General features: G+C 43.4%; 1 long non-coding RNA gene across 1 annotated transcript; it reads left to right on the forward strand.

Moving 5' to 3' along the window:
• The first annotated feature begins 520 nt into the window (after window positions 1-520).
• Window positions 521-10,324, forward strand: LOC135362753 (uncharacterized). Its single transcript, XR_010407856.1, has 3 exons — window positions 521-2,295; window positions 10,070-10,192; window positions 10,283-10,324. It is a non-coding gene; the product is annotated as an uncharacterized LOC135362753 (long non-coding RNA).
• The last annotated feature ends 7,541 nt before the right edge of the window (window positions 10,325-17,865 follow it).

Genomic DNA, 17,865 nt, shown 5'->3' on the forward strand with positions numbered 1-17,865 from the left:
ATGAGGAGATGTGGCCCCCAAAACAGTTGGGAGTGGTTTTGTGGATTGGCTTGCTCTTGAATTACAGATTGTCACTTCAATTCAAAGACTGGATTTAGGGATTTTTTTTTTTTTCCTTCTCCATAATAAAGAAGACACATCACTAGGATGTAGAGCTTTTGTTGAAAGATGGAAAAAAGTGGAATTATTTTTAAAACATAGATTCAGAGAAACAGCAGAACCAGCTTTATACTGGTCTCTTCTAACTTAGAAAAAATGTTTTTACATATGTGGTCTCATGGACATGTCTTACACCTCTGCACTTTTTTTTGTTTGTTTTACAGTTGAAGATTTACAAAACAATGGGGCTATTCTGAAATATGAGTAGAAAAACTTGATGTTATAAAATCTAAGGCTCAGTCATGCATGGTTCAGCCATGCATAATTTTTAAGAATTGGGAAAGAAACAAATAATATTAAGTCATTACGGAAATAAAGGAGTTTTTATGAGAGCTAAAGAGAAATGGAAAAGGTAAGAAACTTAACTATTTTCTGTTAGAAAGAATAGAATTATAAAGGGGGATTGGCCACTTAAGTATTTCTAAGGGGAAAGAATCCATTGAGAGAGGTAAGAAAAATCGGAAGTAAAGGGGAGTACTTGTGTAGACCAATAATAAAATGTGCACATACTGTGGTAGGCAGCACGAAAACACTTGGGATCTCAATGTTGTAGTAGATGGTGTACAGGGAGGTCTGCTTCTTTGTTTAAAGGGAGATGTGATTAAGAAACTATTTGGTAGTGTTAGGCATTTTTATTTTTTTAAAAGATTTATTTTAGAGAGTACGTGCACGAGTGGGGGGAGGAGCTGAGGGAGAGAATCTTTAAGCAGTCCCCCTTCTGAGCCTGAGTGGGGTGCCTGTCTTGGGGGCTCCATCCACTCACCTATGAGATCATGACATAAGCCAAAACCAAAGAGTCGGGCGCTTAACCAACTGAGCCACCCAGGTACCCCAATGTTAGACATTTTAAAAGGAAAATCTACGTGGGAAAGGTTATGAACATCAACCATAAAATAACACTAGAACTGCTGCTTGGCACCCCTGATACTCACAAGAGGAGTCAGGCGGTCATGGGATTCATAAGCTGAAATAGATGTGGGCACTCAGTGAGGGATGGATTAAATGCACGTTTGAGACTTAATTCCAGATGTGGAGAAATGATTGCACACTTGTCATTACCTAGTGTTTGAGTTTTTCCAAGTGCTTTCATATGTATGATCTCACCTGATTTTTGGAACTAGGACAGATGGTGGCCAACTGAGGGGACAGAGGACTGAGAGGAGCCTTTAGGGAATGGATGAAGGTGAACTGGGTGTGGATTTTTAGGGGTGAGGCCAGAGAGGGCAGATAAGAGGCTCAGGGGTAGCCGTCTCTCCTTCACTGGCCTTCCACTTTGTGAACTCTTTTCACTCCTGGCTTGTTCCCTGGGAGTCTGATTTGGGAGTTCAAAGCCTTGTAGCTTGGGAGGCCCAGTGGCAGCTGGGCAAGCCCCAGAGCCAGCCTTAGTGTTTACCTCAGTGTCCAGGAGAGAGAATGAGGCCTCAAAAATCTCTCATAAAAATAACAAAACCCCCTAAAACTTAGAAAGCTGAACATTCTAGATGTTCTCAATATGTAGCAGACCTACCCAGATCTGAACAGGCTACAGCAATTAAAAACAGTACAGGCAGAATATGCTATGGATGACCTACTGGCACACTTCTCTCTGGTTCCTGAGTAGGGGAGGCTCGGGGGGGCACCGGGTACAACGGAGCAGACTTTTATACACCAAGCTCAGATCTTTCCTTCCTTTTACCAACTATTGGATTCACAAGAGTGTAGGGGAGGTGACTCCTGCTGCCCCAGGCCCCTCTAGCCAGCTCGGAAGGGCTGGAAATCCACCCTGTGGTTTTGACTCAGATTTAGGGCCTGCAGATTCCGATTAAGTTGCCACTCTCCCCTGTAGGCCCCAGAATGTCTGGTATTTCTACATCTAATCTTAAAGCCTGCTTAGGATAACAGTCCCCTTGGGAATCTCTGACTCAAGACCAACGGAGGGACTGTGGGTTCATGGGTGATGCTTGCACTTTCAGGAAGCTCCAGGGATTTTTGGTTGGATTTGGATACAATTAGCTTTGAAAAATGAAGGCAAAAAGTAAGGTGGCAAACTAAAGAGATAAAAAGACTCCGTTTGCTGCCTGTGGATCTGCTTTCAAAGAATGAAAATAACATATGGTCACTCAAATCCACAGGATGGAAGGAAGACTACTGGAAATGGTAAATATAGGAGTAAATATAAAGGATTGTGTACATGTATTACTGACGTAACAAATTACCACAAATGTACTCATTTACAGCAATACCCATTTATGATCGCATGCTTCTGTAGTTTGGAAGTCCAAGTATAATGTGGCTGAGTTGGTTCTCTGCTCCATGTTTTATTTTTATTTTATTTTACTTTTTTTTATTTTTTTTAAAGATTTTATTTATTTATTTGAGAGAGAGAATGAGAGAGAGAGAGAGCATGAGAAGGGGGAGGGTCAGAGGGAGAAGCAGACTCCCTGCCGCCTGCTCCATGTTTTAGAAGTTCAAAATCAAGGTGTTGGCTGTACTGCATTCCTTCTAGAGGGTTAGGATAAATTCACTTCCAAGCTCATTCAGGTTGTTGGTAAAATTCGGCTCCATGAGGTTGTAAGACTGAGGTCCCCATTTCCTTGCTGTCAGAGGAGTTGTTCTCAACTCTAGAAGCCACTCACAATTCTTGGCTATTGGTTCCTTTCCTCCATCCTCAAAGCCAGCAACAGTAATGTGGGTCCTTCTCATACTTCATCTCTCTGATCTCCTCTTCTGCCTCATCTCGTTTCTCTCTTCCACTGCAGTTTTCTCTGTTGGACTCTTCTACCTCCCTCTTCTATTGTTCATAGGTTATATGTCATTACAGTGTGATTACATTGGGCCCATCTGGATAATCTAGGATCATTTCCCCATTTAGTAACCTTAATTTCATTTGTAAAGTCCTTTCGTGGCAGTACCTTGATTGAATAGCCAGAGGATGGGAATCTTGGGGAGACATTTGCCTACACAATAAATATTTTTCTTTTTTAAATGGCACATTATTGTATAAAGCAGTAATGATAACACTCTAACATAGATGCAATGTATTTTATAATAATAGCACAAAGGAGGGAGTAGGAAATGGAGCTATATTGAAATAAACTTCTATGTTTTATTGAAATTATGTTAGTATTAATCTGAAGAAGACTGTGATAAATTGAAATGCATATTATTGTAGTCCCTAGAGCAGGCACTAACACAATACTCAAAAAAATAGAGTTAAAAAATCAACAGAAATCAAAATGTTAAACAAAAGAAGGCGGCAAGAGAGGGACAGAGAAGCAAAAAGATATGACACATTTGAAAAACAAATAACAAAATGGTAGCCATAACTCTATACCAATAATTTCATTAAATGTGATTGGACTAAATACTCAAAAGGTAGAAGTTGTTGGAATGGATAAAAAAAAAAAAGCAAAACTCAACTATATGGTGTTTACAAGAGACATACTTTAGATACAAAGACAAATAGTTTGAAAGTAAAGGTATGGAAAAATATATACTGTGCAAATGGTAACCATAAGAAAGCTGGAATGGCTATATTAATATCGGGCAAAGTGGACTTTGAGACAAGAAATATTACTAGAAATAGAGGACATTTCAAATGATTTTAAAAAGGGTCACTGTATCAGGGAGATATAACAACTATTAATGTATATGCACCTAACAACAGAGCCCCAAAATACATGAAGGAAAAAGTGACAGATTTGGAAGGAGAAATAGACAATTCGAAAATAATATTTGGAGATTTCAATATCCTACTCTTAGTAATTGATAGAAGAACCTGACGAAAAAGCATATAAGAGAACGCTGTTAGTCAACTTGTCCTGACATTTGTAGACCACCACCCACCACTAGCAGAACACACATTCTTTTCAAGTCCACATGGAACATTCTCTAGGGAAGACCATATGCTGTGCCATAAAATAAGTCTCAACAAAATTGAAATCATAGGAAGTATCGTCTCCAACCATGTTGAAATTAAATTAGAAGTCACCAACAGATCTGGGGGGGGGGTGGGAGGATGGGTTAGCCTGGTGGTGGGTATTGAGGAGGGCACGTTCTGCATGGAGCACTGGGTGTTATGCACAAACAATGAATCATGGAACACTTCATCTAAAACTAATGATGTAATGTATGGGGATTAACATAAGAATAAAAAAAAAAGTCACCAACAGAAAGAAGTCCCCAAATATATGGAAATTAACACATTTTCTAAATAACTCATATTGAGGAAATCACAAGGGAAATTAGAAAATAATTTTAACTAAATGAAAATGAAAACATCCAAATTCATGGTATGTAGCTAAAACAGTGCTGAAAGGGAAATTTATACTTTTAAATACCTATATTTAAATCCCACAAAGATAGATACAAAATCCTTAACACAATATTAACAAGCTGAATCCAGCAACAAATAAAAAGGTTTATACACCAGGACCAAATGGGGTGTATCCAAGTGCTGCAAGCTTGTTTTACCATACCAAAAATCAATCTTTTACACCATATTAATAAAAGATGATAAAACCCATATGATCAACTAAATAGACAACAGGAAAAGCATTGGACAGAATTCAACACCCATTTATGATAAATACTCAGCAAAGTAGTAGAAGGCAACTTCAACCTAATGAAGGACTTTTCAATCTGTGAAAAACCACATCTAACATACTTAATGGGAGGAGAGTGCTTTTCTCCTGAAATCAGGAACAAGTCAAGAATATCCATTCTCAGTATTTCTATTCAACCTTGTGGTGGAGGTTCTATCCAGCTCCCACCCTCCTCCCCAAAAAGATTAAAGTCATTTAAAGGGGGGGAGGGGAGTAAAACTATATTCACAAATGACACGATCCTGTAAGATTTTAAGGAATCCACAAAACTATTAGAACTAGTAAATATAGCAAGAACTAGTAAATTTAGCAAGGCTATAGAATACAAGTCCAATACACAAAAGATCTATTGAAATCTGCTATATTAGCAAAGAACAGTCCCCCCAAATTAAAAAAAAAAAAATCCACTCACAATAGCACAAATAGAACATAGAAACAGATTAATTTCACTGAAATTTACAAAATTCCTGAGTAATAAAGATCTAAATAAATGAAGAAACATTCCATGTTTGTGGATTAGAGGATTCTGTACTATTATAATGGCAGTTCTCCCCAAATTACTCCATAGGTTCAACTCAAACCCTATCAGTATTCCAGCAGGATTCTTTCTTTGTTTAGGAGTTGACAAACTGATCCTAAAACTTATATGGAAATGCAAAGTATCTAAAATAGAATCATTTTTGAAAAGAACAGAAAAAGAATATTTGAAGACAACCTTACCCAATTTCAAAACTTACTATAAAGCTGCAATAATCAAGACAGTGTTTTATTGACATGAAGATAGGCAATATGGACCAATGGAACAGTATTGAGAATCCAGAAATAAACCCTTGCATATATGACCAAGTGATCTTTGACATATGTGCCAAGACAACTCAATAGGAAAAAGGACAGTCTTTTCAATAAATGGTGCTGGAACAATTGGACACCCATATTAAGAGGAAAAAAGGGAGAAAGGAAGTAATTTGGCCCTTCCTTCATTGTAGACCTAAAGGTAAAAGCAAACAGATAAAGGTAAAAGGCTATATAACTTCTAGAAAAAAAACAGGAGAAGCTCTTCTTGACCTTGGGTTAGGCAAAGATTTCAACTAACAGAAGCAAAAACCATTAAAAAGGCAAATTGATAAGTTGGACATCATCAAAATTAGAATCTTTTGGGCTTAAAAATCTTTGTCAATGAAAAGTCAAGCCAAAAGATGGAGAGAAAGAATTTACAAATTATATATCTGATAAAGGACTTGTATTCAGAATACATAAACAAATCTTAGAGCTCAAGAAGACAAATGATCCTATTGAAAAATGGTCAAAAGATCTGATAGACATTTTCCCAAGAATATCTATGAATGGCTAATAAACACAATTTCTTGAAGACTGTTGATGAGATTTAGAACCATAATGAAAACCACTCCATGCCTGCTGGAATGGCTATAATCAAAAAGACAATGCCAAGTGTTGGTGAGGATGAGAAAAACTAGAATCTTCATACATTGCTGGAATGTAAAGGGGTATAGTCCCTTTGGAAACCAGATGGACAGTTTCTTAAGACAGTCAAATATGAACCTGCTATATGACAATTCCATTTTTTACGTATCTACACTGAATGGGATTGGCAGATAAAATACAGGATTCCCAGTTAAATTTGGATTTCAGGTAAACAACAAATAATTTTTTATTTATTTAAGTATGTCTCAAATATTGCATGAGACATACTAAAAAACTCACCTGAACTGGGTGTCCTATATTTTAACTTGCTAAATCTGGCAACCCTAATCCAAGAAAAATGAAAACATCCACACAAAGAATTGTGGGTGAATGTTCATAGCAGCATCATAGCCCAAAATTGAAGCAATCGAAATGTCCACCCACTGGTGGATTGATTTTTTTTTTTTTTTTAAGGTGTTCTGTTTATGGAGTGGTTTACTCTTCGGGAAGAAAAAGGAATGGACTACTGGTGCATACTGCAACATGTTGGTAGATCAGAGATGCCCTGCAACATTTCCCAGTCACTTCATTCCCATTTTAACCCGCATAGAATTTTCAGGACTTTTCTCTCCCTCTTCACCTTGAAGGAAGCACACCTTTCCCTTTCCTAGCACCTGAGCACTAACAAAACCGGTTTGGTGATTATTTGGAGGCTAACTCTACTGGGCCCTTCGCTTCTGAGGGGCATGGCATGATTGGGGTGTCCTGTCAGAGGCCCAGTTCTACTTGTTAGGGTTGTCTTCTCTGCAGAACTCCCTGCCACACTCTCTTTATGAAGCCATGTCCCAGTGTACGCACCTTCCCTCGAAGGCCTTGTCCTTGGATAGCTCCAAGGCTGGCCTCTGCAGCTAGAAATGAACCTCCCCACAACAAGGACCAGGTGGTTCACTGTGACCCTCTGAGGCCCAGCACAGGGTTTGGCTCACAGCAGGCCTCAAGAAGAGCTTGTCGAATGAACATCCAGTTTCAGGAATCCTGGATGGATATGAGCTAATCCGACAGAATGCAGCTATGGAGCTGGGTATTTACTTTCCAGAAGCAAAGTCTTCCACCCTGGGGCTTCCCAGATGGAGAGTCTGCGAGCTCTTTATACAGGAATTCCAGGCTCTAGCTTCCCATCCTTCATCCTTCCTCGTGGCCCCACCAATCCCTGGCTTCCCTCTTGTTATTCTGTTTACTTCTTACATCAGCTACGCCCATGTCCTTTTCTTTGTATTCTTCTCTCACTTGATTTTTTTTTTCCTAAGACAGTGGGCTGTTTCTTAGAACCCAGCACCTTTTAGTAAGATGAAGTTTGAATTTTTGCTTTAAATTATTTAAAGTAAAAGAATATTTTTTATACTTAAATACTTACTGAACATTGACAATGTAACAAATTCTATACATATCATTCACGTCTTCCTATTATTCTTGTACTGTCCTTCCAGATTAAAAAACACTAAGAATGCTTACTTACAGCATCCCAGAACTCAGCCCAGCTTATAAATGTAGTGAACCAGAGGATTTGGGAAGTCTTTCCAGTTCTAATATTTTGTGATCCTAATACAGTTTTTCCTTATGTTTCTTTTAAAAACTAATCAGTGAATGAAGTCTGCTTTAATCTTATTTGGATGTCGGTATTTTCAAACTTCACTTTAAAAAGGAACAAGAATTGGGCGCCTGGGTGGCTCAGTTGGTTAAGCAACTGCCTTCGGCTCAGGTCATGATCCTGGAGTCCCGGGATCGAGTCCCGCATCAGGCTCCCTGCTCAGCAGGGAGTCTGCTTCTCCCTCTGACCCTCCTCCCTCTCATGCTCTCTGTCTCTCATTCTCTCTCTCTCAAATAAATAAATAAAAAATCTTAAAAAAAAAAAAAAAGGAACAAGAATTTGGTTTGTTAAATTGTAGGGCCTAGGTTGTTTTGTTTTTTTTTTTAATATTTATTTATTTGAGAGAAAGAGAGTGTGCACAGGGAGAGAGGCAGAGGGACAGGGAGAAGCAGACTCCCTACTGAGCAGGGAGCCTGATGCGGTCCTCAATCCCAGGACCCTGAGATCATGACCTGAGCCGAAGGCAGACGCTTAACCAACTGAGCCACCCAGGCGCCCCTAGGGCCCAAGTTTTTAAGGAATGTGTCCTAAATGTGGATGAGTGTGATATGGAAATCCAGTGCTCGCTAAACACGAGTTGGGTTTGGTAGATGGCTCACCAGATCTAGTTTGACTCCTTCTGGACTCTTTGGTGCCTTCGCTTTGTTGGAGTCATTCCAAAAACCAGTCTGTGGATCTGTGTCTCTGGGTGTAAGGGGACTGGCACGGTACTTGACATATAGTAGGCACCCAATAGGAATTTATCGAATGCCTGCATGCCAGGGCCATGTAATCTAACTTCTCAGAAATGCAGACATTCTTTCTGTAACCTCAAGATGGAGGGTTACCCCACCTCCCTACCATTTTTAGTGACCAGGGATGCATTCACTGTTTCACAGGACAGTGTAAGTTATTTTTAGAGAGGAATACTTATGAAAAGGTCCTTTCCAGTATGCTATCTCTCCTCGTCATTGGTCCCACACACCAAGCCTTTGCCCCAGGGTAGCCGTGTCAGAAATTGGAGACCATGTTGTCCCTTGGGCCAGCTCTTTGCTAGGCTGAACAAAACTCCATTTCTGGAACCATTGCCATGGCTTCCCAGGCATCTCTCTGTATGATCCTGATTTCTTACTCATATTGCTAGTAGTCCATTGCTCCTGGTAGAAGATAGATTTCAGGTCTGTGCCGGTCTCAGGAGGTAATAAATATTATTTATAAAACAAAACAGAAAGCCTTCCCAACTCAGCCTATTCTCCAAGAAGTCTTCAGCAGATGGCAGTGTTGATCTTTCACTGGTTTTTGGACTGCAGAGAGTTTTGTTTTGTTTCGTTTTTACAAATTTAGAACAGCCAACATTTCTGCCTCGCTTTAGATTGTGGGTTCCACAACATGTAGTTCTTTTTACTCAGGGTTTTTTGTTTGGGCCTTACCAAAAACCCCAAGTCCCTCAGGCAGGCTAATAATTAAGTAAATCTTCAAACTAATATTTCTATTTAAAATTTTTTAATCACAAAAGCTATGCCTGCTTGTTAAAAATTAAAAAAGATACAGAAGTGTAGAAAGTAAAAGTGAATGATGGTTTTCCAGGTGTTTTACTGGGCATGTAAAATACATCTATAACAATATGTATATATATCAATGGGGTCATACTATTCCTATTACTCTACAACTTACATTTGCTTCCTCACAGAGTGTGCATTCTTCCACATCAATACATACCATCGTCATTCTTCCTACTTTCATGGTTTATAACATTTACATTCTGTTCCAGAACCATAGTCAAGTCTTCCAGGCTTGAACCTCTGAATACTTAAACCCAATAAAAATAGCATTTACCATACTGTGGTTATGTAAATATTAATCACAGCAGAACAAAATGAAATCAGATCTACAGTGAAATAAAGAAAATCCTACGTACTTGACGACCACAAAATTGTCAAGGTTCAAAGCTATCTCTTTTTTTAATGGAATTTCCCACTTTATTTTTAAAGTTAATTAAATTGAATTATAGTTGACATACAATATCCTATGAGTTGCAGGTGTACAACATAGTAATTCGATATCTGTATACATGATGACTTGATCACCGTGGTAGGCCTAGTGACCAACTGTCATCATACAGAGTTGTTACTGTATTATTGATTATAGTCCCTATGTCAAAGCTGCCTTTTAATTTCATTTTTACTTTCCTCACTGTTACTCAGCTATCACGGTCCTTTATTAGTTTGTTTTAATCTCATGTTCCTTGCACTCTTGCATTCCTTTTGCTTTGCTGCAGTACCCCCTTGAGTGATTTGTGCATTTGAGTGCCGTCATCGTAAGATTTCCCAGCACAGCTGACTGCTGATTTGGCTGAAAGTATAATTTAGGCTCAAGTTCATAGTTGATTGGAATTTTAAAGGTATGGTTTAAAAGTATTTTTGATGTGAAGTCTGATGTTAGTCAAATTTGCACTCCTTGGTAGCTGACCTATTTTTTTTCTTTCTGGAAGACTTTGAGATTTTATCATTGTTCTTGGAGTTCTGAAATTTTGGTAAGTATCTAAGTCTGAATCTTGTTTTTATTTATCCTGCTTGGTACTTGGTGGGGGCTCTTTCAATCTGAAGATTTGTGTTTTCCCCTAGCTAAGAAAAATTTTCTGTTATGTCTTTGATCTCCCCCCCTTCCTTCTTCTTTCTTTCTTTTTTTAAAGATTTTATTTATTTATTTGACAGAGAGAGACACAGCGAGAGAGGGAACACAAGCAGGGGGAGTGGGAGAGAGAGAAGCAGGCTTCCCGCAGAGCAGGGAGCCCCATGCAGGGCTCGATCCCAGGGTCCTGGGATCATGACCTGAGCTGAAGGCAGACGCTTAACCACTGGGTCACCCAGGCGTCCCTCCCCCCTTCCTTTTTCTTTTCTTTTTTAATCTTTGTTGTTTTGTTGTTCTTTCTTACACTCCTATTGAATGAATGGATGTGAACCTCCTGGATCTTTCCTCCGTCTATGGACTTTTCTTTCATTTTTCACTGCTTTGTGTTTTTTCCTGTGTTGTAGATTTCATTGACTTCCTGATAACTGGTCTGGTTTTAAGTCTTGGCCATATTATTCCTTCTGTTTGCTGGATTTTTAAATTTTGACAGTCCTTTCAAATGTACAGAAATGATTTCTTGTTCTCCTGATGGCTCCCTTTTTAATGGCAGCTAGCTCTTGTTTTAGAGATTTAACATACTCTCAAATCTGTCCAAAGATACTTAGAGTTTTCTTCTTGAACATTCCCTACTGTGTCTTGTTTTTTCCAAGGTGGCTCCTTTTATTTTTCTTTGTTTAGCTTTCCTGCTATTGCTTTTCCTCAAACATTTGGTGACCCGTGGCTGTCCATCCCCTTTCATAAATGAAGGACTAGATTAATCTGCCTAAGTAGCTGGTAAGGCCCATTTCCCAGGCGGCTTCTTTTTTGAAGAGGAGGGCTGGCTATAGGCTGCTGTGAGTGGTTGGGCTGTGTTGTCAGCAGGCTTACCTCTAGATTGCAAGCTGTGGGTGTTCATACTTGCCACTGTAAGAAGAGTTTTCAGTAACGGACTGGAGCACTTCACTATGTTCTCCTTTTGGACTGAGCAATACCCTACTCCCCTGACATAAATGTCCCTTGTGAATGTCTACAGAGTCTTTAAGCTCTATTCCACTTCTCTGTTGAGTTTTGACACCCATATTAGGATCTATCCCTTAGGATAGATCATCCACAGTTTTTGGAGAGTAAGTTTTGAGTTGTAGGGACCCAAGAAACACAGTTTCTCCTTATGGTTTGGGGGTAGGGGCAAGGGAGAAAGGTGAGGGCCCCTACTACGTGCAGTCCTTTGCTCAGTTATTCTGGTGATGCCCTGTATTTCTGTTTTTGAGTTCTTGGGTCTGAGTTGGGAGCTTCTCTGGAACTCCCTTGAGAAGGAAGTCCTTGGTCCTGGAGTTAGGGCCTATGGTTTACCTTTTGCTCTTTCTCAGTTAATCCATTTCCATCTACTTCCAGCTTCCTGCATTTTCTCAGACTTTCTTTTTTCTTTTTTTTTTTTTTTTTTTTAAAGATTTTATTTATTTATTTGAGAGAGAGAATGAGATAGAGAGAGCATGAGAGGGGGGAGGGTCAGAGGGAGAAGCAGACTCCCTGCCGAGTAGGGAGCCTGATGCGGGACTCGATCCAGGGACTCCAGGATCATGACCTGAGCCGAAGGCAGTCGCTTAACCAACTGAGCCACCCAGGCGCCCCTTTCTCAGACTTTCTGATCTGCTGCCACCCTCTCTTGTTTTCTAGCACTGATATGATTTAATTCTTTTAAAAATACTTTATATTTTATTCTAATGAGTCCATGGCATAGTGGAGAGGTGGATGCATGTGCTCAATTTGTGACCTCCAATGTAATATATTGTTCCAACTTAAAATTTTTCTTAATGCACATGGTTTGAAAGGTATAAGATGGATATATAAAGTGAAAATGTCCTCTTCATCCTAGTGCAAATAAAGACCACTAGTTGTCCCCTTCTGTCTATTCTTTCCTTCTTCTGTTAGAAATAAAGCCCCTAATTTTAGCCAGGCTCATGACTGCTCAGCTGAGGACACTTCCTCGGTGTGGCCAAGTGATTGAGTTCTGCCCAATGGTAGGTGAGTGGAGCAGCGTGCTCAACATTGTGGGGCTCCTCTGAAGGACATGGATGTGCCTGCTCATTCCTTGACTCCCCCTTTCCTGCTGGCCAGAATGCAGATGTGGTGGGGAGCCGTCCTTGTCTATGCAGAGCTGGGCAACACCGTAGGGATGGCAGAACAACAAAACGGAAGGAGCCTGGGAGTCCCTGACCCTTCATTGCCATTATACCAGCCCTGGTATGTGGGAGAGAAATGAAATGCTATCTTGTTTAAACCTTGTATCCTGGGGTCACTTTTTACAGCAGCCTATCCCATCTCCTAACTGAGACAATCTCTGGGCTACTCAATTCCCCTTGGAGGCACCCAGTGTGAACACACTGCTGGATCCTTCCAGGATACTTCATGCATGGACTAACATATGTATACATACACGCATGCATATATACACATACATACACACATACATATATATAGCCCCCTGTCCATTTTTACATAAATGATATTGTACCAAACAGCTGCTTTTTAAAAAAGATTTATTTATTTATTTGAGAGAGAGCAAGAGAGAGAGAGAGAGAGAGGATCTCAAGCAGACTCCCTGCTGAGCGTGGAGCCCACTGTGGGGCTCGATCCCAGGACCCTGAGATCATGATCTGAGCCAAAACCAAGAGTCAGACACTCAACCGAGCCACGCTGTTGTCCCCCAAACCGCTACTTTTTGAAGAGGCTGCGCCCCGTTTGAGAAGGAGGATTGTAGGTGACGGCCGCCAGCGCGGCTTCTCTTCTGAGCTGGCAAAATGAGCTCTGCCTACAAATGTGCCCACGGCCCCCCTGGTGAAACCCAAACCCAGCCCACTCTACTCTGACACAGTTTCTTACCCAAGCATGTCACTCAGATGACTCATTCCTCCTTCCCCTCTAAAAAAAGAGATTTATTGAAATCTTGTAACCACACAGAATAATCTTTGTGAGAAGTTCCAGTAAATTCATTTCCACCCATCTTGCCTCTTTCTGGAGTCTACGTGGTAGAAGATGGTGTGGCAGCAGCCGCCCAGCGGGCCCGCCTGTGATCCCAGCCCTGGTGCCGCCTCCAGCAGCTCTGAGTATAGATGATTCAGCGGAAGAATGAGCTGACTCTCGAAGCCCTCCTCAAAAGGTCTTTTCCCTCCGTCCATCTTCCCCTCCACCCCTGCCACTCCTGTGCTGGGTTCCAGTGCTCTGAATTGATCTTGTGAGAGAAAGCACTGGAAATGGGACAGCATCTACTCTGAACTTTCTGTTTCTACCCTTTCTGAAAAGAGGCCAGGAATCCACCTAGGTTGGTGGGGAGGAGAAAAGGTTTGTGTGTTGGGGGGTGAGGTGGATGGGATCAGTCTCGGAACAGAGAGATGATCTATAGGGGCTGCTTCCTTGCAACCTTGGCCACCACAGAACTGGCATATTTGTGGCTTCCTGATTTTCCTCACTCCCTCTGCCTGTCTGAACCCTGCCCGGCTCATAACTACACCCTCCGCTCACAAGGGTGCTTAGGAGCGTAGGAGCTTCTTGCCGAATGGATATCCTTTTTAAAATTTTATTTTTCGAATAGGTAATCCATTGAAAGAATCCACAAATGGTGCAGCCACTATGGAAAACAGCAGGGAGTTTCCTCAAAAAATTAAAACTAGAACAGCCATATGATCCAGGAATCCCACTTCTGGGCATATATCAGAAGGAAATGGGGGCACCTGGGTGGCTCAGTAGGTTAAGCGTCTGCCTTCGGCTCAGGTCGTGATCCCAGGGTCCTGGGATGGAGCCCCGCATCGGGCTCCCTGATCGGCGGGAACCTGCCTCTCCCTCTCCCTCTGTTCGTGCTCTCTCACTCTCTTAAATAAATAAATAAATAAAATCTTAAAAGTAAAAAAGAAGGAAATGAAAATAGCATCTCGAGGGGATATCTGCACTCCCATATTCATTGCAGCATTATTCACAATAAGCAAGATGTGGACACAACCTGAATGTCCTTCAACAGATGAATGGATAAAGAAGATGTGAGATAGACATATGATCCATGTATATAAGATAAATGAGCTATATTATTCAGCCATGAGAAATGAGGACATCCTGCCATTCTCAACAACTTGGATGCAACCTGAGAGGACATTATGCTAAGTGCCATAAGCCAGACAAAGACAAATGCTACATGATATGTATTTCATATGTAAATCATGTATATGTGGAATTTAAAAAAGCCAAATTCATAGAAGGCAAGAATGGTAGTTGGGGGCGGGGAGGGAGGATGGGAAGATACTGGTCAAAGGAAGATATTGGTCTTAACACTTCCGGTTATAAGATTAACAAGTTTGGCGGCTCTAACGTACAGCATGGTGATTATAGCTAGTAATGCCGTACTGCATACTTGTAAGTTGCTACGAGACTAAGTCTTAACCTTTCTCATAGCAAAAAACAAATGGTGATTACGTGAGGGGCTAGGGGTGGGTGCTAGCTGATGCTATGGTGGCCTGAAGCATTTTTGCCAACATTCTCCTGATGGATACCTGACTCCCAGGACAAACCCGTGGAAGGGGTCCCAGCTGCCCGTCTCACAGGCCAGGGGCGCACCGTGAGCACACACCCTTGCTCAAAAACCCAGGAGGACCCACTGGGGTTTTTCTCCGCCCTCGTGTGGTCACCAAGGGGTTAAGCCTCAGCTGACCCTCCAGGGTTTCAGCCTGGACTCCGAAACCCTTCCTCACGGGGGGAGGGGGGGGCTCGGGCTGCAGGCGCAACACTTAGCAGCAATTAACCTGCCTTAGAGGCTGCATTGTTGCCGGCCGGGCTTCCTCCGTCCTCTAAATTAACATTTACCAAGCGAAGTGCCGGTTAATTGGAAGGGCAGTAGGAAGAAAGGCCACACACCTCCCAGCCTAACTTAATACCCTCGAAAGAAGCCATTAATTAACAGGACACGCCGCGCCTTCGGCTCGGGGGGCGGCGTGGGCGCAGGTGTTTGGGGCCGGGCTCCGCGCGCCCCCCTCGCCCGCCCCGCTCGCAGGCTGTGACCCGCGCCCCCGCGAAACTTGCCGCGGCAGGACGTCCGCCCGGAGCCAGGGCCTAAGGGATTCCTGGAAACGCTCTGCTTATTGTCTGGGTGGGGAAACTGAGGCCGAGAAGAAGGCAGGGGGCTGCCGGGGGCCACGGGGTCGGTAGCGGGCCGCTCCCCGCCTGCCCTGCCGCTCGCTCCACCCGCCGGGTGCAACTGAGGGCTGAAGTGCCGAGCCGCGCCCTGGGGGCGCCTGGGGACCAGGCTGGGTCACCGTTCCGGCCCATGCGGAGCGAGAAGCTTCGGTGGACCGCAGCGGCAGAGTCCCCGCGCAGCCTGTTCTCGCTGCCTCTCCCCGCGTGCGCATTTGGGTGGGATGGCGCCCGCCTCCCCCGGCCCGGCAATCTGGGGGGGTGTGTGGGGGGGTCCTTGCAGACCCTCCTCCCCGCAGTCCCCGCCGTCAGGTCCCAGTTCCCGCCTGTCTGAATCGTCCACCTCGCTCCATCCCAGCTCTTCAGGCTCACATTGGGGGCCTTCCCAGGGGGCCGCCACCAGCTGGGCAGGCCTTTCCTGCGCCCCACTTCGTCCTGCCTCTGCCTTGCCTTCACTCCCTACCCCATCCCTCCATGTCCTTATCAGAGGGCCTCACCTCCTGCCCCAAGAGGATAGACACAGGGAAGGGGTGTGGGTTCTGCTTAGCGTTCCTTCCTCCCTGCTGGGGCTCAACTGCCCTCCCTGTTCACTGAAGGCTGCCCTGTAGGTGTAGAGGGGTCCTGAGGCCCCTCCCTGGGCCCTGGGTCTGCGTGCCCTCGGGGATCTCATTCCTTTCTCCTCTGTCTCAACGCCCCTCTCTCTGTATCCTGGATTCCTCCCCCACATTGCAGTACTGGCTAGGACCGGGTCCTAGTCTTAGCTCTCCGGCAGTGCCCTGCAGGGCCAGCCCCCTCCTCCTTTCCCTGGCTATGGGGCCGCTGCCTACCCTCAGTGCCACCCACTCTCACTTGCCCCACAGAAACGCTTTCCCAAGTTCAAAATAACCTCCTTGTTCCTAAATTCAGAAGGCCCGTTTTAGGGTTTAAAAAAAAATAGGATCTTTCTATATAATTCTCTACTGTTGATCACTGCCTCCCTCCTTCCTGAAACTCACTCTCCCTTGGCTTCCACAAAACCGCTCTTCCATATACAGGCATCTCCTTCTGCCTGTCCCCCCAGGACCCTTCTCTCCTCATGAGGCATCCTCCTGGGAGCCCTGTGCACTCTGGTGGCCTCCATTACCAACCAAGTGATGGTGATGATGACGTTGAGGACTCCAGAATCCTGTGGAGTCCAGAGCTGACTCCTGAGCAATAGGCTCATGATCAACCACCTGGGATACAATCTTACTTGGGAGTCTTAACAGGCATCTCATGCTCACAGTGTTCCAGATAAGCTCATTGTCTTCCCCTTGTCTGCTTCTTCCTGGGGCTCCCCTTCTCACTGAAAGGGTCACCATGCACATGGGAGTCATCCATCCCCCCATCTCTCAAGTCCAATCAGCCAGTCAATTAATCATCAAGGTCTATACCTTTGAACTCCAAGGGGCCTCTGTATTCCTACTGCCATTACTTTAGCTCTGACAAATTCCAGCCTTGTTCCCCTACTGCCAGAATGATCTTGCTAAACCCATAGTTTATCAAGTCACACCCCTCAGTAGCTCAGCATTGCCCTCAGGTCAAAAGTCAAATTCTTCAGAACATCCTACAAGCCAGACTCCTCAAGACCACCAAATAGCGTTTCACGTTAAAAGAATTCAGGGACTAGGACAAGAGTTCTCATTGTGGGTTCACTTCTCACATTTTTAAGATCACACATCCCTTCAACAATGTTAGTTCTTCGAATTTTGATATCTACTTCCTGATTTAGGCCTTGAAACGCCTCCATGAGGTAGGTGTTATTGTTCCCACTTTACGGATGAGAATAATTGAGTCTCACGGAGCCTGAGGTCACAAAAAATTTCAAGGCAGGATTTGAACACCAGTCTGCGATTTCCTGTGCTTTTTCCATGACCCCAGAGGAGGGGGGCTTCCAGGGACTCAGAGGCCACTCTGGCCACGCCCTATATCTCAGAGACCTTCTCACATTGCAAACCTCTTTTCCTGTGTGCCACTGGACCTGGGGCCTGAGCCCCCACCCTGAGCTCTGGGTCAGCGAGGACCTGCTCCCACACCTAGTCTCAGATGCGGTAGGGATGACAGACGAGCAGAGGATCAATAGCCATCTGTCCAGGCTCCACTGACAAGCTAATCTTTTCAGTAAACATTTCATTAGCTCCTGCCAGGCTGCTTGCACCTGCTGACAGGAGAGACAGGATGGGGTGGGGTGGGGGGGCCCTCTGCTTTATAATAGGCGCAGATGTCAGCAGGGGTCTCCTGGCTCCTGAGATCCAGCTAAGCTCAGCTAGA

The sequence above is a fragment of the Mirounga angustirostris genome, unplaced genomic scaffold (assembly GCF_029215605.1).
Source record: "Mirounga angustirostris isolate CCGP_5_RB_7025 unplaced genomic scaffold, mMirAng1.0.hap1 SCAF_15, whole genome shotgun sequence".
Lineage (NCBI taxonomy): Eukaryota > Metazoa > Chordata > Mammalia > Carnivora > Phocidae > Mirounga > Mirounga angustirostris.